Source organism: Canis lupus, chromosome 1, assembly GCF_003254725.2.
Source record: "Canis lupus dingo isolate Sandy chromosome 1, ASM325472v2, whole genome shotgun sequence".
NCBI lineage: Eukaryota > Metazoa > Chordata > Mammalia > Carnivora > Canidae > Canis > Canis lupus.
Genome location: NC_064243.1, coordinates 92,703,434 through 92,725,729, shown reverse-complemented (window position 1 = coordinate 92,725,729; position 22,296 = coordinate 92,703,434). Strand labels below are relative to the sequence as shown.

Genomic DNA, 22,296 nt, shown 5'->3' with positions numbered 1-22,296 from the left:
TGGAGGGGAGCAGCCAGACCAAGCATGGTATCTTGAAAGAAACACTTTGAAAACAATCTAGGATTTAAAGAAGAGTATGTGAAGCACGTGGGTAGCTCAGCTGGTTAAGCGTCTGCCTTTGGCTTAGGTTATGATCCCAGGATTCTGGGATGGAGTCCCATATTGGGCTCCCTGCTCAGCAGGAAGCCTGCTTCTCCCTCTGCCTACCATTCCCACTGTTTGTGCTGTCAAATAAATAAAATCTTTAAAAAAAATAAAGAAGAGGATGCAGTAGTCACAAATGTGATATACATCATCCAATCTGTCTGTTAGAAAATAAGTATTTTTGTTGGGGTTGGAGAGAATTATTTGAAGGGCAGCCATGCAGTAAGGGGCACATGAATTTGCCTTGGGGGTCAGATAATCCTGAACCCAAATTCCAGTGCTGTCACATTTTTTGAAAAATTTTTAAAAGTTTTATTTATTTGTTTGACAGAGAGAGAGAAAGAGAGTCAGACAACACGAGTCCGGGGAGTGGCAGAGGGAGAGGGAGAAGCAGGCTTCCCATTGAGCAGTGAGCCCCACTCAGGGCTCAATCCCAGGATCCCAAGATCATGACCTGAGCCAAAGGCAGACGCTTCATCGACTGACCCCTCCACCCCCACCCCAGGCACCCCAGTGCCGCCACTTTTACCAGCAATGTGACCCTCTTGGATGCGCTTTGTTAATCTCATGGAAAATTTTGTGCACCGGGAAAATCTTACACTCATTCTGCAAGCATATGTTGGGCCCCTATTGTGTACCAGCACTCCATCAGGCACTGAGGATTCATGGATGAGTACTATGCCCCTTTCCTGGGGGAGCTCAGGATCTCTAAGACCCACAGAGTGATGAGGCTTATGTGAGAACTTTCATGAGAGCATATGACAGGATTTCCAGCACATAGTAGGGATTAGTATGTTTTCTTTTCTTGGTGTCTTTGCAGCTTTCCATGAAAATGGGGAAATCCAAATTTTCTCAAGAATTTAGCAACTGCAGTCAGTCATTCCTATTACATCCCACACAAAATCTCTTCTGAGAAAATGTCATGATTTGGATTTTGACCAGTGAGTTTCATTCTTCTGTGGAATTGTTGCTGAGCTGAGTCAGTACACAGGAGCTCCTAGTCCAGCCTGGTGTCACTGGCCACTCGTTCCCATGCGAGTCACTGCATAGTCACCTGGGGAGTCATTTCTCTCACTGGCAGGACGAGGCTTCTGGACTGAGTAGGCTGGGGTCTGGCGGTAATCGAGCCCACTTCCCATTATGCATTTAAATCAGCGCTAAATGCATATCTGTTTCTCTCATGTCCACCTTCCCAGCTGGGGCCTGAATTCTGCTGGAGTTCCCAATGAGCAGAAACACCACTTTGGTTTCAGCCTTGATTCAATTGATTTTCTCCTTCTTCTTCTCTGCTCTGGTACTGGGGAAAACAGAGGAGGGAAATGAGGAGGAGGGAGGTCTACACACCTGTCCCCTGTTTCTTGCTAAGACCCCTGATGTCTTCTGCGGGGTCAGTGTTCTCCGTGTAGCTGCTGAGCCTTGGGGTAATGTGTTGAGGCCCGGGAGGAGCCAGGGTGACGTTGTGTACAACTGAGGCTCTGGAAGGAGAAAGAACCTTCCCGAGGGTGAGCAGCAGGTTAGTAGTCATCTCAGAACTGGAACCCTGCTCTCAGAGGCAGCTGTCTTCTACTCCGCTGCTGCCCATTGATGATATGCTGTCCACATCACCTTCTAGGCAGCCAAACGGCTCGCACCTCCTTTCTGGTCAGGTTTACCTATGGATCCCCACTTTCCTCGTCCTGTGGCCTCTCTCTGCCTCATGGAGCTCCCCGCAGTGTCTCCTGAGCTGAGACTTTCCTTTCCACCCTTCAGTGCATTCAGAGCAGTTCCAGGGAAGGATCTGAGACACACTTAGTCACCCCTGACCTTATGTATCTATTCCTCCATGCTTCTTAATAAGCATTAATCATGTCTGACAGTTTTTGATAATTCAGTGAGCAAGACACTGTGTCAGGTACTTGCATCGGAACAACTATGTGACGTACCGTCTTCCCTGTTTTCCTGAGGAGAAAGAGGAGCCGAGGGAAGTTCTGTGCTTTGCGGTTCCACGATTTGAAGCCAAGTGGTCTCATTGCAGAGTCTGTGCCTTTAAATACTGTGGCATATTCCCTTCCCAGCCTCTGCTCCCCTGTTCACCCCACCCCAGCCTAAACATGCTTTCTCTACCCCTTTTGCAAATTCCTTTCTGCCTATGGCCCCAAACATTGGAGACTCTCCGAGTTCCATCCCTGATTGTGTCCCTGATTGTGTCCTGTCTCCCCAGTACGTGTGAACCATGAGCAATCTCATCTGGCACCCCCAGAACCTAGTTGTAGCCTTACTTCCAGACCCTCCCCACCACTGCCTATCTAGATCTACTTGGATGCTTGCACGGGCACCTCACACACAACTTGTTCAAAACCATGGGGTACCTTGTGTGGCTGCAGTGATAGCCTTCAGGCATCAGCCTGGAGGGGGAGATGTTTTGTAGACCTTCCAGGTTCTGCTGCACAAAATTTTAGGGGTAGCTCCATGTCACAAGGTGTGGGTCCAGTGTTACAAGGTGTTTTTGAAGAACATTTACCTGTGAACCAGTAAATGCTCCTATGGAAAACGATGTGATTTTAAAAAGCAGAAGTTGATATAAATATATATATATATATATATATATATATATATTTTTTTTTTTTATTTTTTGCCTTGGATATTCAATTGGTGTTTATATCAAAAGGAGCTCTGCAGGGGTGATGTTGGAAATAGCTTTGTCACTGGGTTCGAGGGTCCCTCCAGCCTCTCTTACCCTGTGTCCATAGAACTTCTCACTGTGTGGATGAACATGGCCCATGGGGAATCCACGAGTTCCAGTAACCCAGTGTATCAAGCCATAGTGTGACACTGAAAGGGAAGCCAGGAACAAAATTTGGAATTAATCTCTTTCACTCCCCTTCTCCACTCCTAGCCTCCAGCTGCTCTGCTATCTTTGGTTTGAGCAGTGCTATTTTTGCCGAGATTAAGCATCTTTTTATTTCCTTTAGGTCTGGTCTGTGCCTCGCTTGGGAGTGTTCATTTCAGTTTTACTCCCTTCCTTCCCGATCCATGAATTTTTGTTCTCAAACAGCCCTCTTAACTAATACAGTATCTTTTGCTTCCCAATATTGTTTGTTCCGGCTTATAGGATGTTCTTTGCCATCTAATTTTAGATCCAACATAATGACCTCCAAGCAGCCTCTCTTTTAGAGGGATGAAAGCCATGGTTAGGATGTCACTTCCCATAAATCAGGGTTGGTGAAGATGAAGGCAGCTGGGGGAGGGGGGCAGGAACCCACAAAGTCTAACCCTTTCAAAGTCGCCTAATCCTCCCTCTCACCCCTCCTGCTTCATGCTACACTTTGGAGGGTGGATAGACCTCTTTAACAAGATGGAATGAGCTTTCGCATTGTTCGCCTTTGTCACAGCAACAAAAGCCCTAGAAAATTCCAATTAATTAGCAAGCCTTGGGCTAATGAAAGAATAAAACTGAAAGAGAAACGCTCTAAGCTTTCAGAGAGGCATACGCATGTGAAGACAACGCTGATTTCAAATATTTGGGGCTGTTTGTATAATTTTCCCAGGGACTGCCTTCCCAAGACTCAAAGAGATAAGACCAGAGAGAGACAAGAGCAAGGATTTGCCGGAGTCAGGATGTAATAACATTGTTGGCTTTTCAGGACTCTAAGTGACCCACCATCATTTGAAGATGGCAGTTAAATGTGGACTCACACAACTAGGGAAATTAAAACCAGGATCAAGATCCTTTGCACATTTTGTGTTACAGTTAAACAGGGCGATTGGATCCTCATACAGTCGATTATGAAATAAGGTTGAAGTTAATTACTAGGAGGGATCAGGAAATCACTGTATCACTGTGTCCTTGAATGAAGACGTGCAACCAGTGTGGCTGCTAGAAATGTATGGTGATGAAAACACTGAAAACACTAACAAATGAGGCACTCATTTGTTAGCTTATCATTGGATGATGATTATGATGGCCATAATATCACAATAATAAGAATTGTGTAGCGATAAAGCCACAAATAGAACTGCTACCAACAACTAACCTGTACTAAACATTTACTGTGCACTCAGCACTATTCTGAGCATGTTTACTCCTCTTAACGGTCCCATTAGATACTGAATATGATATAACCCATGTCTTTATTACCTCCTTTTTACAGTCCAGAATATTGAGGCTAAGATAGGAAGTCACTGGTCCACATATATGTTACAAGCCAAGATCCAAATCCATGCAGTCTAATTCTGGTGTCCATACTTCAAACCACCACCATGCTGACCTGTCTGTGAAATATGGCATTACAGCATAGACTACTGGGCTAGATGTGGCCAGGCTGGACTGGGAGCTGAGAGTCGTCTGAGGCTCTGTTCCCAGTGTGGTTGCTAGTTATTCCTGTGATCTTGGATAAGTCATTCAGTTAGCATTTTTGGTCGTCAGTGTGTTCATCTATAAAATGAAATTATGGTATTGGTGATATATAAGGTGTCTTCCAGTTCTAATATTTTATAGATTAAGAAAATGATATGTTTCAGAAACAAGGTAAATGAAATGGTTGTTTCTGAGGGGTATGTGTGTGAGTGTGTGCAAGTGCATGTGCATGCTCCCGCTCAGATATAAAACAGGAGGCATCAACTTTGGACTCAGGCAGGTTTGTGTTCGGATCCTGACTCTGCAGTGTGATTTGGCTGATTGCTTTATCTCTGTGGACTTTAGTTTCTTCTCTTCTCTGGAGATGATACTGTGTCCAGAGTGCTGAGTGTGATGTTTGAGCATTGCTGATACTTGTTTGTCCTCGTGTAGCTGCTGTGAGAGATAGGTAGAAGATGCAGTCCTTAGGGAGCTGGTTCAGCCAGAAGGGATATTTTCATGAAGAGATGGTAGGTAGGTACTTGTGCATGATGGATCTGTTGGGAATTAACTTCAGAGGTGGGAATGCCTCACTCCTGAGACCACCAAGCTGCTGGCATTTTTCCTGTTAGGCTTCTTCATCAAATTGTGTCAGCTTCCTTTCACTGTTCTTCTATGAGTAATTAATTGTTTTGTCTGTAATGTTCTTCAGATAGCAATGTCCTTCATACTCCATGGGACAAGTGATAACTGAGAGGATGCTGGCTTAGCAATTGTACAGGGTAGTATAGTGTCCCATCTCCTCCCCCAAATTCATATCTACCTAGATCTCAGAATGTGACCTTATTTGGAAATAGGGTTTTGTAGAGGTAATCAAGTTAAAAGCTGTTGCCACATTGGATTAGGCAGGATCTAATTTGGACACGGACATGGAGGTTAGAATGCCACTGAACACAGAAGACACTCAGGGAGAACACTAAGTGATTACAAGTGCAGAGATTGTAGTGATGTGTCTACAAGCCAAGGAATGCCAGGGATTGCTGGCATCCACAGAAGCTAGGAGGAGGTGGGGAAAGATCTTCCTCCAGAGCTTTCAGAGAAAACATGGCCCTACCAACACCTAGGTTTAGGGCTTCCAGCCAAAACTGTGAAAGGATAAATTTTGTTTGTTTAAAGCCACCCAATTTGTGGCACTTTCGTTGTGGCAGCCCTGGGAAACTAATGCAGCAAGAAAGGCACCTGTTTCTAAACCATAATAATCAGAGCTAGACAAGAGGGAGATAGACAAATAGATAAAGACTAAGGGGAAAAAGAAAATACAGTGAATCCGTAAAGATTATTTGGAAGCCACTTACTGCCATCAAGATTCCTCTGCCCAGAGTAAGTAAAGCTCTTTTTACTCTTACAATACAGGTCAGAACAGGTGTCACAGAAGTGACAAAACAACAAACTTAACCCCCAAAAAAAAAAAAAAAAAAGATTTTTAGTAGGCCATTCAAAAAATTATGGCTTTAAAAAACCAGTATATTATGACTACCCATGGAGATTCTGAGGTGTAGTCCATGCAGTGAATATTAAGAGGGGTGCCACTATGTGGTTTACCAGTGGATTTGAATATTTTTTGAAGTCACGTACATGTTTCCAGAAATTGGAAAAGGGTCATTATGTCTGAAATACTAACTTGACTATAGGATAGATTGGAAAGTACAGAGTTCCTTAGAATGAGGTGATCATTTAATAATCGGTAATGGAATAAATCTTGAAATTGTAATAAGAAAAATAAATCTTGGTTATCTAAAAGGCAAGAACTTTGCAGAAAACAACATGATAATAAGACAAAGCTGTCAAACAGGCTTAGGCTATGTGGACTCAGTTTGTTCCAGAAAAGCTCAGAGTGAAGACAGCTCGTGAATTCTGTCATCAGGCAGTGAGGCCCGTATCACATGTCACTTTGCTTTGTTTTTAACATGTGGCTCAAGCTATGCCAGACCTGCTGCTGTGTGGGAGATGTACTTTCTGACAAAATAAGGCATTTTCCTGGCATCAGGCCCCTTTGGAATTTTTACTGGTGTGCATAAATCCAGCGAGTTTGCATTTCCCACACGTATCCAATGTGGTCACACTTGGCTTTCTGGATTTGTGGTGGTCTCGAAGGCTATCAGTGCCAACATGGTCCATTCCTTATCCCCACTGGGAATTGTTGTGAAGAAATGAAATGAGGCACTCATTCATTCGTTATTCAGAAATTGTCTCCCATCTACCATGCCTGTGATGAGGAAGAAATGGAGGAGACAACATAAAGCAATTTTGGAAGGAATGAAAATGTTTTGTTGGGTAGAAATGAAAGTATTTCTAACAGGCTGTCTCCTTCTCTGTCTTCTCATCCATCATGATAATAAAGTTCACTATGGAAGTTCATTTGTATTATTTTGTGTTCAAAGAGACGATGATGATGACAGTGATGACAATATTAATGTTCACTCTTAGTTGGCTGTTACTGGCTGAAGTGAAACACCATATAAATAAACTGCTCCTAGGATGTGAGTCTGAACTCTTCTGAGCTATTTTTGAAACCCCATTGGGCTGGCCTTTTAACTCCTGGTTCTTCATTCCTGTATATTTCACCCTTGGTTACACGAGCCATCAGTAAAACTTCATGGACCTCTAGGCACAAATTTATTATCTCTGATGGAAAAATAACCAAAAGAACCTTCTCCAGCAGTAAGGGTGCACGGTATGTTATCTTTGCATAAAAAGGACAGAACGTAATCCTCCATGTTGAAAGAGTAGCTGAGAGAAAGCAGAATGTACAAAGTGAGAGAAAAATATCCTCAGTGTTTTTTTCATATGTGACCTTGGGAACTGGCTCATTCAGTTCATTCATTCAACACATGCTTGTTGACCAAGCGTCAGATACGAGACAAAGGCTCAGGTAAGACATGGGCCCTATTTTCTGGGGGCTCATAGTCTCAAGTCAGAAGATTGGTAAATCATCCCCAAATTTATCTGGTACCACACTCACCTTTGCTGAGTATATTCCAGCCAGTCTGGTTTTCGTTTCTTACCTCCAACACACCAGGCTGGACCAGCTTCCCAGTGGCTGCTTTCTTTATATCCTTTGCATCTTGGTTTATGAGCTGTGTCTTCCACAGGCCTTCCTGATGTACGTTGTCCAAAGTCACCACTTGGCCCTCATGATGCCCAGTCCCATTCTACCTGCTTACTTTCTTTCATGGCACTTCTCATTTAAAATTACCTTGTTCATTCATTCATTCATTCACTTGTTTTATTGTGCATCTCCTCACCACTAGAATGTACACTTTACGAAAAAGCAGATCTTACTTGTCTTGTTTACCATTGTATCCTTAGAAGTACATTTTTTTGAATGAATGGATGGATAACTATACTACATGATAATATGTTCTATAATGGGTGCGTTAACAAAGTGCTCTAGGAAAAGGAGGAAGCCAGTGACAACTTCCCTGACTGAGCAGGTTTGAGATACCTCTGCAGTGAAGACATGTGAGCGCGACCTGGCGGGTGGGGGAGGTGTGTTGGCAGGTGCTATTTCTGCTTAGATAGATGGGTCTCTTCCTTCATCATCCTGACCCTCTCCCAGCTGACCTCCTGGCTCTTAGCTTGCAGTGAATAGCCAAGATCGTTCACTGATAGAGCCGACTATAATACTTGACAGGATAAGCCCTCAGTTGTGACCCCTGCCTTCTTTGGATGCATAGATCAGGGAAGTGAAGAACACATGTTTCCTGAAAACTTCTCTTTCATGCATTGAAAAGTTGCTAAAAGCCTGTCTTTCCAATAAGGAGAACTTGGAATTGATGTAATGGATAAAAGGAGCTTATGAAACAGAAGTAGGCATTCTTGACAAAATAAAAATAGAAGCTTAAAAGACGCATCATTTTGGGAAAGTTAAAAAAGATTTTTTTTCCCCTACTGTAAGAAAATATGTGTGGATGAGGCATGTGTTCTAAACTATAGAATAAGATTTGCATATTACTTCAGGGTGCTGCAACCATGGCAATGCAGAGTTTTGCTGGTTCTGATAGACATACTTGCAATATATACATCCATTAACAAGATTATCACTTGAAGAGACAATTGAAAAAACTGAAAAGGTTTTTTGAGGATAAAATTTATTGATATTTAATGAAGCATGAAGCTTCTAAATGAACCATGAAAGCAATAGCTGAACTAATTAAGTGCACATAAAGGCTCCCAGAATACATACGTGATGTGGGCTGCGTGCTTATCCATCGTGCCTGGTTACACTGGCATCCTGGATAGCTCTCTCATCACATACGCTTTGTGGAAGCAACAGTAAATCCTCCTGTAATGCATGCAGTAAAGAAGGAAATAACCATTTAGATTTCCTGCAAACGCGGATGGGATGTTTAAGTCAAGCGTTGCAGGGTTTATAGGTTATAATTTAGCAGAGTAAAGACTAGTAATAACAACATATTATTTCCACACACTTGATTTAAGCCTCTTTCTATGCTGTTTCATTGAATGATAAATCGTCCCCTGGTTCTAAAAATATGCATCTTCCTCCCTCCCTTTTCCCCTCCAAAGAGAGATCAAGGATGCTAAATAACATGAGTTGAACATTTTGTTGTGCAACTAGGGATTCTTGTGGGCCTTTTCCACTGCATGTGAAGACATGCCTGGTGGAGAGCAAAAGAAGGCAAAACCACTCCTGCTTTGGAGGCCATTACAGGTTGTACCAGTTGGGGAAGCAGACTACAACGACAAGGCTATTGACATTGACCTTTATCAATGGCTTTATTAGTTTCCTTTGTAGCTACTGGCTCTTCCTTTGTGGCCACAGACACATACTATCTGCCCGTTATCACAGATCTTAGTCTGTGATAATGAGCTTAGTCTGTGACAGAGCTTAGTCTGTCTTAATGAGTAGCTTATAGTTTCCTCATACACCTATCTGAAATTGACATCCTAGACCACTAAAGGAGCCTGACAAACCAGTAAGACCCATGGTAACAGTACATAGTAATGGTGGAAAGGCAGACACTGTAATAGGTGTCAGGCGGTACCTCTCAAACTCGAGCATATGTTGGTAGTTCCCAAAGGGCCTGAGAAAGTGCCAGTGGGTGCGCCCCACTCCCAGAGTTTCTGATTCCATAGGTCTGGGATGTGGCCCGAGAACCTGCATTTCTAACAAGTTCCCAGGTGATGCTGATACTGGTGGCTCAGACAGCACAGCTGGAGAACCATTGCATGGTTCCATCTGACGAGATGCAGACTGGGGTAGGGAAAGGCATTTTAAGGACACCCATCTGAGAAGTCACAACCAGGGAGGGATGTGGTTTGTCTCAGGTACCCTTGAGACTCCCATCCTTACATGTCTTTCTTTCTCTAAGATATCCAGGGCCGTTCTTATCAGATAAGGGCTTGAAACTTCACTCACATGTAGCGTGACCCTTGGCAACTTAAGGAGCTACCCTTAACAAGGACATGTGCATTTTAATGGGGCAAAATCACAGAAATTAAGCTCTGGAGAAGGTATTTCCAGTTTCTGCTAGTGGGTTTTAAGGGACATAACATTCAGGTTTGAACTTCTACCATGCAGGCCAACTACTCTATGTGTCCACGAAGCTTCCTCTGCCCCTGTACCCTCTTGAATGAGCCCACTTTTGCTTGCAGGTTCTCTAATCCCTAACACAAAGCCCTGGCAGACACCTGGCAAAGGGATATTGAATGGATGGAAGGGTATATGTGTAATGGGGACAAAAATGATTAATTGCTGGTGTGATTGATTGAGTGGTTCTCTCTCCTCTTGCTCTTTAAGGAAAATGTAGTGTTGCTTGAAAAGAAAGAAATCCTATGCTTTCCTAGGGTATCCCTACCCCACTCTACTTGAGGTTTTAATCAGCAAATAGTAGGAGAAGACGAATGGCAGTGGGTGTAGGTGAATTTGTGTTGAGAGGGAACAGTGGGAGAAAGGAGAGAAGAGGGAAAAGCCTTATTTTTTAAAAAAAGACATTTGTTTGAGACAGAGAAAGAACACAGAAGGGAGGGGCAGAGGGAGAGAGAGAATCTCAAGCAGACTCCTCACTGAGTGTGTAGCCTGATGCAGGGCTCTGTCCATGACTCTGAGATCATGACCTGAATTGAAGCCAGAAGTTGGACCCTTAACTGACTGCACCACCCAGGTGCCCCAAGAAGAACCTCATTCTTGCAGGAACCCTAGGGAGAGTTTGTTCTGTTCTCTGGGAGAGTACAAGAGTGAAGGAAGGCTTTGGGTTGCTGAAGAGTATAAGAGTTGCCAGTCAAAGGGGATGGCAGAGAGCTCTGGCAGCAAAGGTGATGTTTACATGCATTGCCCAAGTTTGTTTCTTTGAATGGAGTACCTCATCTGAAACTGGAGTGAGAGGTCCTAGGATTTATTTGGGTTGTGAGTGATTTGGTGTTTCAACAAATACCAAATAATATATATTTTAATGTGAATAATAGAGATAAATGAATAGCACACGGTGGGAAGATGCTTAGTTGGTTGTATGATCTTGATTCATGGTCTCAAAGTGGGGGTCCCCAGACCAGCAGCAGCATCACCTGGGAAGTTACTAGAGCTGCAAGTCATCAGGCTTCCCCCTCCCCAAACTACTGATCTAGAAACTCTGAGGTGGAGCCAGTATTCTGTGTTTTCACAGGCTTTTCAGGGGATTCTGAAAACATACTCAAGTCTGAGCACCAGGGGACTAGGGAGTTGCTATTCTCATGGTCCCTCCAGTTGGGAGGAACAGTAGAGGCTCTACCTGACCAAGATCCTCTGAACTTCAGGAGGGCTTTAGGTAAAGAAGAGCAGAAGCCAGTGTTTTCCTGGTGTGAGTACAATTTTTTCCTAAATATTTCATCATTTTAAAGGCCTGTGAAGACAGAAACATTTTGAGCCTAGCAAAGAAAACAAATGGGCTGAATATTAAAAAGGGAAAGAGAAAGATTTCTAAAGCAGTCACACTGAACAGAATCTACACAATGGCCCGAGAAAGGTCATGAGCCTGAGAAAGTGACTTGCTTGTGGACGAAGTGGACCGTGGTTCAGTGGCTCTAGGTGTAATCACCCCTGATGTCACAGCATGCACAGTCATGTTCATTCTCCTGTTTTGACTTTCTAATCTTCCAGCAATAACTTAGTAACATGTGACCTTTTCAGTTTTTTATCCACCAGTACTGATATTTTTCTTTAAGTAGTATTATTTTGTTTTGTTTTCTGAGTATAAAAATAGCATGTTTATGTAGAAAAATTTTTAAATACTGAAAAAACCCCAAAGAATACAATAAAATTACCTTCCAGTATTCCCCAGACACAGAGATACCCATTGCTAATATTTTAGGAGATAAACATGTGTAACTATTTTGTAATAGATAATAGCAGTGATTAATACCTAAATAAAGTGCTGTGTTTTCTTTCTCCACATTGTTATGAATGTTCCCCCATGTGTTTCAGATTCTTTGAAAATATAATTTTTACGTACAGCAGACTTTTTTTAAATGTGTGTGGGAAGTATACTCTATTTTATCAAGTTTGGTTTCTTTTTTGTTAAAACTGTATGCTCACAAATAAATTTTACAATGTTGGTTGATGATTGGGTCAAATGAACATTTTAAATACTCTTGGTTGTATTACCAAGTTGCTCCCTAAATGGGTTAGATCACACTTTATACTCCACTCAATCTAGTAGCAGAATTTAGAGTGTCTACTTTATGTCTTATCTCCTGGGTTCTTTTGTGAACTGTTTATGTCCTTTGCCTTTCCCCTGCCATACAAATGTTTATCTTTATTATTGATTTGTAAGGCCTCTGCATATGTTAAGCCCTTAACCCTTTGTACATAGAATGCTGGCAAATTATTAGTCTTTTTGCCTTTTCATTTTGTTTTGGTGCTTTTTGAGCTAAAATATTTTTGCAGTTACATCTTTGCCTTCCAGATCCTAATATTTTTTAAAAAACCCATGTATTTTCTTTTAGTGGTTTTATTTTTAATATTCAGCTCTGAATTTCCCTGGAATTTGTTTTGGTATATTGTGGCTGATTGTGTTTTCCACTAATAGCTGAAGACATCTCTCCCATTCCATGTGTTCTTTTGTGGTGTGACTTTGCCCTGCTGCTTTCTCACAAAGTAGAGTTAATTCCTTTGCCCCATTTGAATTTGGATGAACCCAAGATTAGTTTGGCCAATAGTATATGGCAGAAGTGATGCTGTGCCTGTGCAGGAATGGTCTTTAAACAGCCTGGGAACAGCCTCTTCCACGGCAGCTGTCATGCTGTTAGGAGCCCAAGTCCTATGCCCTGGCCATGTTGAGGTGTTCCCATGGACAGTCAGCATGTGAGAAGTCTATACAGAGCCCCCTTCAGCCCTAGATGACATCTGGCCACAGGGCATGAGAGAAGCATATGCTGCTGAGCCCAGTCCACCCTAGGTAAATCATACAAGGTAATAATAAATTGTTGCTTAGAGACCATAAATTTGGGAGTGGTTTGTTATGTAGCAATACATAACCAGAAAATAGTGTGATAAGGATTTAGCTTTGATTTCCACCCCCACCCCCCAAACAGTAAATAGTTGCTCCACTACAGTTTACTGAGTACCCTCCTATCCTCCACTCCTTTGTCATACCATTGTGTGCTGATTGTCATTGTGTTTGAGGTCATGACCTTTTGCTTCTATTCTGTCTTCCGTTTTGTAGCCTTCCTTTAGTGTTCCACAATTTTCACTTTCCTAGCTCTATCATGTATTTTCTTCTTTAAAGCCTTTTGGACAGTTAGTAGAGTTTATTCTTCCAAAAGAACTTCAGAATCTGTTGTCAAGGTAGTGAATAAGGAAGGGTACATGAGCACTTCACAATCAATCATGGCTCCTGACCTGAATGATGTTGTCCACCACGGTTATTTGGAAGTGTCTGGACAGACTTTAGTTTTGGATGTCACAACTGGGGGGAGTGCTACTGGTATCTAGTGGGTGGAGGCTAGAGATGCTGCTCAGCAACCTGCAATGTCCAGCGTAGCCTCTCTGCATTGTGCATGCACACACACGCACATGCACGCACACATACAAATTATCTGGCACGAAGTGTCAGTAATGAGAGTCTGAGAAACCATGCATTAAGGTTATGAAATAGTTTAGAAGAGGCAATATACTATATTAGTATTTACACCTCGGAACATGTATATGTCTGTATTTATTCATGTCTTCAGGAAAAAAGAAGTAGTTTTCTTCATATTACATCCTATTCCTAGGTATTTTTAACCTAAAAAATTTCCCTTTACACTTTAAAACTCATAATGGAGAATATATAAGAAATCTATTGCTTTTGCCCTATTTACATTGTAACTTGTCACCGATTCTGTTGCATTGTATAGGTAGATGGAATTTCTGGAATTTAATTGGTAGAAAGTGAGGAGAGTAAACTCATCGTTTATTCAGAAAATGTTTGAGCTAGAAGGGACGTGAGAGGTTCCTTAATCCCTTGTCTTCCTTTGAGTGATGATAAATCTGAGACCTAGAAAAGTTAATTTACCTGCCTCATGTCAGAGAGTATAGGGGCCTAGAGAGAAGAGAGGCACAGAAAGCCTTTGGATGAGAGTATTGAAAATTCTCGTAGTTTACATAAAAATTGAGAACTCCACACTGGGTTTTAAAGCCTTTGGGGATGTCACAGTGTTGGCAAGGAGTTTAGGAACCTTGCCTTGTGGCCTCTTCACCCTGCCTCGTCTACAGTGTCCTGGCAACCCTTCCGTGTATTCCTCTGGGGGCAAGAGCTGTGTCTTACAGAGTGTTTCCAAGTCACTTCTGCTTGCTAGAAAGTTTTTCCTTTGGGTGAGCTATGCTCTGCCTTCTTGAGGCTAGCACACTATGGTTGAATGGTGTTGGAAGAAGTGTAGTTTTCACAGCTGCTGAGGTGGCACCTATCAGGCTTGATGGGCAGTGGGAAAAAAACTGTTACTGGTTGGCTGACTAGTTGAGATATGGGATTGGGAGAGTTTGTAGCTTCAATTTCCAGGCAGACGAGACCTGTATGAATGGGTCATCCCCTAAATACTTGTCAAATAGAGTTTTATAGAATTTTATATGATGTTTTTCAGATTTTTTTTTTTTTTTTTTTTAGAGAGGCCTTAGGGGAGGAGTTTGACCCAAGGAGGACTGAGGGTCCTAACCCCAGATGCCCCTGGTCCTATCACCTTCCAGTGGTTCTCCTTGGGGATTTCAACTAGGCCTCTCCCAGCTATGGGAGGGGTATGAGCAGGTTTAACTAGGAACAGATGATTCTTGTGTTTCATTACCAGGCAAGGTTCCTGTGCCATGGGGACTCCATCCAAACTCATTGACATAATGAAGAGCCCTTTCATTATTTCAGACTCCTGAAGGCAGAATTTTTCCTCAGAACAGAGACAAAGACAGTAAGGCCACAATGCAAAGGAACTCCCTCAGTGCATGATTGCTAATTGGACAATTGTTCTGCAATTATTACTATGCTAGGACATAATCATTACCTTATAGCCTCGTTCATTGCTTGTAAACTTTCTTTGAGATGGGAATCTTAAAAAGTTACACTGTCAAGTTTGATATGTTGAAATTAGATTTTTACCTGCATTCCTTAACTAGATGCGTACTGTCCCAGAGCAGCCTGAATATTGGTTCTATGGCAGATTTACATTTGGCAGATAAACAAATGGGCACGGTTCCCACTGAAGACAGTGGGTCAGCCATGATTCTGCTAAAACCTAAGGTTTACGAGATTTAAGCAAACTCCAACTGAACCTCTTTTTTTAAACTACTGAAGGTAAACAATCTCATTTCTCTTTCTTCCTGAAAATTCATAGATTTTGTCTGATCTGGGAGTGGTGTCTTTTGTATCCTCTAAGCTTATAAACAGAAGGAAGGAGAAATCTGTCCGGGGGTGTTTTCAGACTCAATTAATGGACCGAAATGGACTTATCTTTAGGCACACTTGTAAGGTAGGGGGTCTCTGTGTCCCTCTTCACTCCTAATGCCCTCGTCTGTGCTTACTCCTTTTCTCTCCAACTATTCATCTCTTCATGAACACTCCTGTCCCAAATTCAATTCTCATTGTGTAGGAGGAGCCTGCCATCTGCCATCTTCATTCTATTTTGAAGGCGAAAGACATTTTTAACTGCTTCAGAGGTATTTGCACCATTAAGCATCATTTATAACTGACAGTCCCATGGAAGTGGTAGGATATAGTAGAAAGGGAGATTAGTTGGGCGCCTGACTCCTGGGATTTTTGTACTGATTCTGCCGTTAACTAGCTGTGTGTCCCGGGGAAAGTCACTTTTATCTCTCTGGACTTGAATTTGACCAGGTTGGAAACATGATGTCTATTACTCCTTCTTGACATGTAAATTTATGAATTCAAAGCATGGTGGGAGCAAGGATGCATCTTTTCTCATGAAGAAAGTCCTTGAAATGATTTCATTATTTATTCTGGTTTAAAGTTAGTTAGCCTTTTAGATTATGAGAGATGAAAGGTTTTCATTGTGATCTGCAGGGAGGAAAGAAAATGAACACTTACTGAGCATATGGTTTTTGCCCAGCTAGGGGGCTAGATAATTTATTTTATGATCTCACCAAACGAGGCTTGACAAGGAGGTTTAGTCTACGTGGTTTGGTCAAGTTCATACAGTTGCACAGCTACAGACCAAACTTGGCTTCCTGGCCTTGTGACTTGACTCTGGCCTATCCCTTCTTGTCTCCATAGCGCTGACCACACTTACCCATACATCCACGTCTCTCTCCTCCTTATGTTACTATTTTTCCTGCAGAGTGCAGCCACATACCTGGGGATAGGTGATAGCTGATTAGACTCTGCTTTTATGTCAGTGCAGTTTTTGAAAGATAAAATCTTGTGTTACTGAGGCAGAATTTTAGACAAGACTCCATTTAAAGTTATTTGTATTGTTCTAAGGATAGGTTGATTTCTAGTAGAAAGGGTCCCTGTAAAATGTTGGACTGCGTGGGAGGTTGCTCATTCAGGGCACCTCATATTCACATCTTGTTTCACCTGACTCATTGTGTCATTGTCTTTGTGCTTGTCTGTGTGTGTGACTGTGTGCATGTGTGTGTATCTGTGCATGTACATGCATGTACACACACCTATCATGTTCTGACATCCCTATGTATATCCCGATGAATTGTGTGCACTCAAGACTGTTAAATGAATAGAAAATTAGTAAATCCTTTATGTAGTAAGGTGTGTGCAGATGAGTATTTTCATATTATGTTCCTAAAGATCACTGTCATTATCACTATCATATCCTCTTCAATGTCCCAACAGCTTTGAGATCTTACCTTATTTTATCAGACATCAGTGTGTGCCATAATTCTCTTGATCTATGTTTCAGCTGCTCCTACCAGACAGTTTAACCACTGGATGAATGGGTGAACAAAGGATGTTGATGTTATCCACCCAAAATTCCTGAAAGTAAGGAAGAAGGGTCATATGATAGACATTTAACCACTGCTATGGAGGTTAAACTAGTGTCCCCTGCTTATGTGTGCACACAACAGCATTTATGATACCTACACAGAATCAGTTATGGTATTGTTCCTGACTATTGCTTATATGTGGAAACAAAGATGTTAGAGGCTGTGGGTGCATGAATGTTCAAGTTTTGGGAGAAGGATCAGTGTCCAATTGTCCTGTCTCCTCTCCACTTCATAGTATTTCTGCAGTTATATGGAGGGTGATGGCTAAGAATGGATGAGCTCTTGGACACCCTTGTGTGACTTTGGAGTGTGACTAACTGGGTTTGACTCCTCACTTTTCTCAGGTGACTATGTTTTTTAACCTCAGATTGCTTCCTCTGTGAAATAGGATGGTAATAATCAGGATTGTTTAGTGAGGTGAGTGGGCTAACCCAGGCATAGAGCCAGACATCTGCCCCTGGTACCAAGTTAAGCCTTCCATTAATGTTCGCTGTCATGTATTTTTAATGTATAGATGTATTATTCTTATTAATAGTAGTAATAGTAGCAGCAGCAGTAAGGTTGTAAGTTCTTGGTGAGGAAATAAGACCACCATGTTGATATCTAGGTAACTCCTGCACCACTGTCGTGGTTCTTCTGAATGGCTAAGGAGAGGAGGAGGAGAGAGAAGTGTGTTAGATTCCTGTTTCCATAGGAGGCTTCACAGAAAAGGTGACAAGGCCAACAGTTTGCTGCATCCATGGGGCAGAACTGTGTGCTCAGTGAGGTGTAGTCTGTCTAGTGGGGAGTGAGAGGAGAAAACAGCTCAGGAATGGCAGGGGCAACAGAAAAGAGGCATCCCCTCTGCCACCCCATGTCTGAGCCTCCCAGCAACTGTGCTATTTTAAATAATAAAATATTGTCTTCCTTGGAGCCCTTCCCCCACCTCTAAAATGCTGCAAGTGTGTGGTGTGGGCATGACCTGTCCCCTCAGTGAGCGTCTGCCCTGTGCAGGATGCTGAGGCCTGGCGTTCTAGGGGATCAGGCACATTCTCTATCCTTGTAGACCTGCCAGTTAAGGGGGATAGGTGTAGGTAATACCCAAGGTGGAAGTGATTAGTAACACAAAAGATGCAAAAATAACAAGACCTGTGGTTTTACAGGAGAGAGAAGGCACTGTAACCTGCGGGCAGGGAGTAGGAATCTGGAAGGTTTGTTTCAAGGAGTGGGTGGCACTGGGAGCTGATCTTTGATGACAGGGAGTGTAGGGGTATGGGTGGGAGCCGGAGTGGGCAGCAATTCTGGGCTGCCTGGAGTGGGGTGAGTGTGAAGGACCTGGGGCCTCCTGTGAGTGTGGCAAGCAAAATGATACAGTCAGATCCCTCTAGGATCTGCGATAATTAGTAAGAGTTTTCCTGAACCTCTTTTCACTATAATAAGAAAGAAGGGGAGGAGGGATTGCGAGCTAAAGCACTCTCAGTGTTCAAGTTAAATGTTAACTCCTTTGTGTGGTTAACGACTAACTTACTTTTTGCAAAAGGTAAAAAGAAAGGGAGAAAACAATGCAGCAGTAACCACCTAACTTAAAAAAGAAATTCCCGTTTGCTTTTGTGGTTGATTATTTTGGAAGTAATACATATGTAGCAATTATAAAGATGTATGCAAACTTGAACAGCTGACTGCAGACTCACCTTCGCAGACTCACCTTCGTGAGTTCCCTGTGTGGCTTTTGCAGGGTTCTCAGAGACTTAGCTATTTTCGAACACATTCCTAGTTTAGCCATTAGAAAATTATGGGTTTTATTTGTATAAACTCAGCGGCTGAAATAGCACTTCCAGAAAGGTGGGTGAGCTCATCGCCGCTGTCTGAACCAGGCAAGTTAATGACCTGCCCAGCATTGTTTGTGCGGCCAGCGCTGGCTGACTTCACCAGCATTTCCACTTGAAGGGAGACATTGTTTCCTCGGCTGCATTTGTCAGATGCTTTTCTCCTTGGCACACCAGCCTTTGCTAAATGTCCTTGCTGTCCCTGACTGTGCTCACCAAGACACTGTGAAGTCAAAGAGCAGGCAGCCCTGGAAATCTTTTTTTTTTTTTTTTTTAAAGATTTTATTTATTCATTCATGAAAGACACAGAAAGAGAGAGAGAGAGAGAGAGAGAGAGAGAGAGAGAGAGAGGCAGAGACACAGGCAGAGGGAGAAGCAGGCTCCATGCAGGGAGCCCAATGAGGGACTCGATCCGGGGTCTCCAGGATCACACCCTGGGCTAAAGGCGGCGCTAAACTGCTGAACCACCCGGGATGCCCCAGCCCTGGAAATCTATGCAGAGTACTCTGCACAGCGTCTGAGGCCCCCAGCCAGGACAAAGGTAGAAACACCTTTATCCCCACACCTTTACACGAACAGACACTGCCTATGGTAGGGAAGCTCCCAGTGAGAGGGCTGCTTCCTTGCAGCCTTTCTCAATGTCAGTGACCAGACAGCCTGGGAACATGAATAACTTAAGCATGAGGTGATCCTCTGAGGATTTGATCACTTTTCAGGAGGAATAATGGTAATGTATGGAGTGGAGTTTGGAGGTATGTGGAGCAAGGGGATCAGGGACTGTGGAATTTGTATTTACTGTAAGAATTTACAGTACAGAATGATGTTGAATTTTAGGAACTTAGAGTATTACCTGCATAGTGTTCAGTTTGGCCAAGGAATGAATGGCTGGAAGAGAGGAATTTCAGTGGGCTTACAAATGTGGACATCAAGTGCTGGGGCAGGTGGCTAGAAAAGTTTAAGAGACAGATGGTGGAGCACCTTTGGTATGAGATGTGTTTGACTCTGAAGATGCTCTTCTGCAGACAGCATGGAGAAAGGAAAACAATGTCGTTTTCAAAAGTCAAACTGACTGCTCTTCAGAATGACTGCCAAATAAAATCCTAGTGCATTGGCTCTGGCCTCTTTTTAAATGAGCAGTTTTTGCATTATCCTCCCCTTCTGCTGTTTCTATCTCGAGGACTGTGTAATTTTTATTATGAGGCTAATCCCTGGATTAAAGGCATAAGACATTCCATTTGTAAGTAGGAGCGTAGGTGTTTGGGGTGAATTTCTGTACTAGAGCAAAATCTAATTCACCGTTGAGGGGTTTGTAACCGCAGATGCTAATTTAGAAATCTGTTTGTTAGATTCAGGTGACTTTGATAAGACTTTTATTCTTTTCAATCTTATGCATTTGTGCACACATTCTTGGGAAGATTGCTGCGGGGTAGTGTTGCATGTCAGAGAGGAGGGAAGTTTAGTTATTAACCCCACATAGAGGGTAAAGGGGGGGCAACAGGGCAGGCTTTGGAATGAGGAAAGGGCTGGGTAGAAACATTTCCAAGAGGTATTTTTGTTGTTTATACTTGTTAATTATTAATATTAATTATTGATGAAAAGAGGTCTTGAGTTACATGCCACACATTGTTTAGAAATAAGTTATCACATTTCTTATCTGGAACTATAGTAGATATTAAACTATTTCAAATAATCAATACATATTAATTTAGCAAGATTTTCCCTTTTCCTTCAATGTTACACACAAGAAGACATTAATTTCTGGCTCATAAAGAATTTGTTTTGTGAAAGTATGTTTTTCCCTCAGCTGTGGGTGGATTTTAACACTAAATGAGTATGTTGAGAACTTTATTTCACCAAATTAGGTCAACAATTAAAAATTACCTTTAGTATTTCACATAAGACACACAGGTAATACATAAGGCCTTATGGGTTAATGTTGCCAAATTAGTTGTGAATATTGTGCTTTGTCTCAAATATCTGTGCCTTTTTAGGGATGTATTATTCTATGATCATCTTAGTTTCTTGGAAATGAACTTTTACGGAGTGTCTGTATTTTATGGTATGTCCTATGGCTTTAAATGAAGTATATTCCATTCAAGTTTCAGTAGGCAGGTATGTATGTACAGGATTGATGATAACTCTGGGAGTCAGAGCTGATTGATGTTCGTGTGTGTGTGTGTGTGTGTGTGTGTGTGTGAGTGTGTGTGTGTGTGGTTTGGGTGGGGAGGGCAGGGGAGAAGAGGAGGGGGTTGAGGGAGGTGGTGGTTGAGATGGAAGGTCTCTCGACAGATTGGGAACTGATATTACTTGGAGACGTTGCTCTCAGGCTGAAAAAGTTAATGTTTATGCTTTTTAGGCATTGTGGGCTTTTTGAGTGGTAGTAGGTTCATTTTCACTTCAGTCTTAAGGACCATACGCTGGGTTTCCTATGGGCTTTACTCATTCTGATCGGTAGGCTGTACTATAACGATGATGTGCAAAAGTACCAGTCATTGACAACTCAAGGAGTCGTTTGGTTGTAGAATACAGGACACACAGTCAAAGGGTCTCTGGGGTTTGTTTTGTGTTTGCCTAGGTGGCCTCTGGGGGTAACTCCTATTGGAGTGTATTGGCAATAGGAGGAAGTGGTAGTAGTGGCTTGAAAACCTTACTTAAGGTGGAATAAGTAGGCTGAGCCTGGATCAGGTCATTCTGTCATATGAAAGACTTGGCCCACTCACCTCATCCAGAGCTTGGTGTTTGATCTCTGTAAGCAGTTGATTCACCACTTTTCAAAGCCCCAAGCTATGATCACAGATTCTCTGGGGGATCTGGGAAGATTTCCTTTACCTGTGTGAAGTTTATGGCCAGTTTAACCTTGATTTTGATGGGCTCACTTCATTTGGGGAAGAAAAATTCTGCATTTGTGAGCAGTGAAGGATACTTGCCTTTTACAAGGAAGCTGACAGCTCTTGGTTTCTCCAGAGGGGATTACTGGTGAAGACAGTTAGGAAGAGAACAAGTAACTCTTTTGAATGCACAACATATTCTTGCTTAAGCATTTCCCAGAACAATTCTAAAGAAATATAATACAGGTATGTTTTGTTATGTTCTCATTGTGAGTTATGTTTACGAGATACAAAAATAGGATTACGATCATAGAGGAGGAAGAGCTTTTTTGTACCAGTGGTTTATGTTTTATATCACATGAATTCTAACCATTTATAAAATTACCTGGTTTCTTGCCCCTACTCATGGTTGATTTTTTCTTTCTTTTTCCATCTAGAGACCTTTGAATTATTTTTATTCATAAGTGAAAAATGTATTACAGCTTTATTTCCTTTTATTAATAGTTCCTTCTTGCCCTTAACCACATCTCTGACTTTTTGGCATGTAAAGTCCAATGAGCTCATGCTTAATCATGTATAAACAACCATCTAATTATATGGTTTTGAATTTTCATTTGACCAACTAAACAAAAATGACACAGAAAAGAGAAACCTGACAGCCTCCCTGTCTTTGGATACCTGGCCTTTCTCACCCTCGCTCTCTTCACACATGTAGTAAAATGCATG

At 42.2% G+C, this 22,296-nt stretch overlaps 1 protein-coding gene and 1 long non-coding RNA gene across 30 annotated transcripts in view; one reads left to right on the top strand and one right to left on the bottom strand.

Annotated features, from left to right (window-relative positions):
• The window catches only part of GLIS3 (GLIS family zinc finger 3), a 545,819-nt gene that overhangs the window by 209,714 nt on the left and 313,809 nt on the right, over positions 1-22,296 (top strand). The window contains exon 1 of one of the 29 annotated variants that reach the window (XM_049092708.1): positions 19,131-19,283. The exons of the other annotated variants lie outside the window; for them this stretch is intronic. The gene's annotated coding sequence lies outside the window, so the exon portion shown is untranslated. Of the gene's footprint in view, positions 1-19,130; positions 19,284-22,296 lie in introns of those variants that run through there. 29 annotated transcript variants of the gene reach the window in all.
• On the bottom strand, positions 16,060-21,573 carry LOC118350766 (uncharacterized). The gene is made up of 3 exons (XR_004805215.2): positions 21,463-21,573; positions 16,800-16,926; positions 16,060-16,288 (listed from the first exon to the last, which is right to left on the bottom strand). It is a non-coding gene; the product is annotated as an uncharacterized LOC118350766 (long non-coding RNA).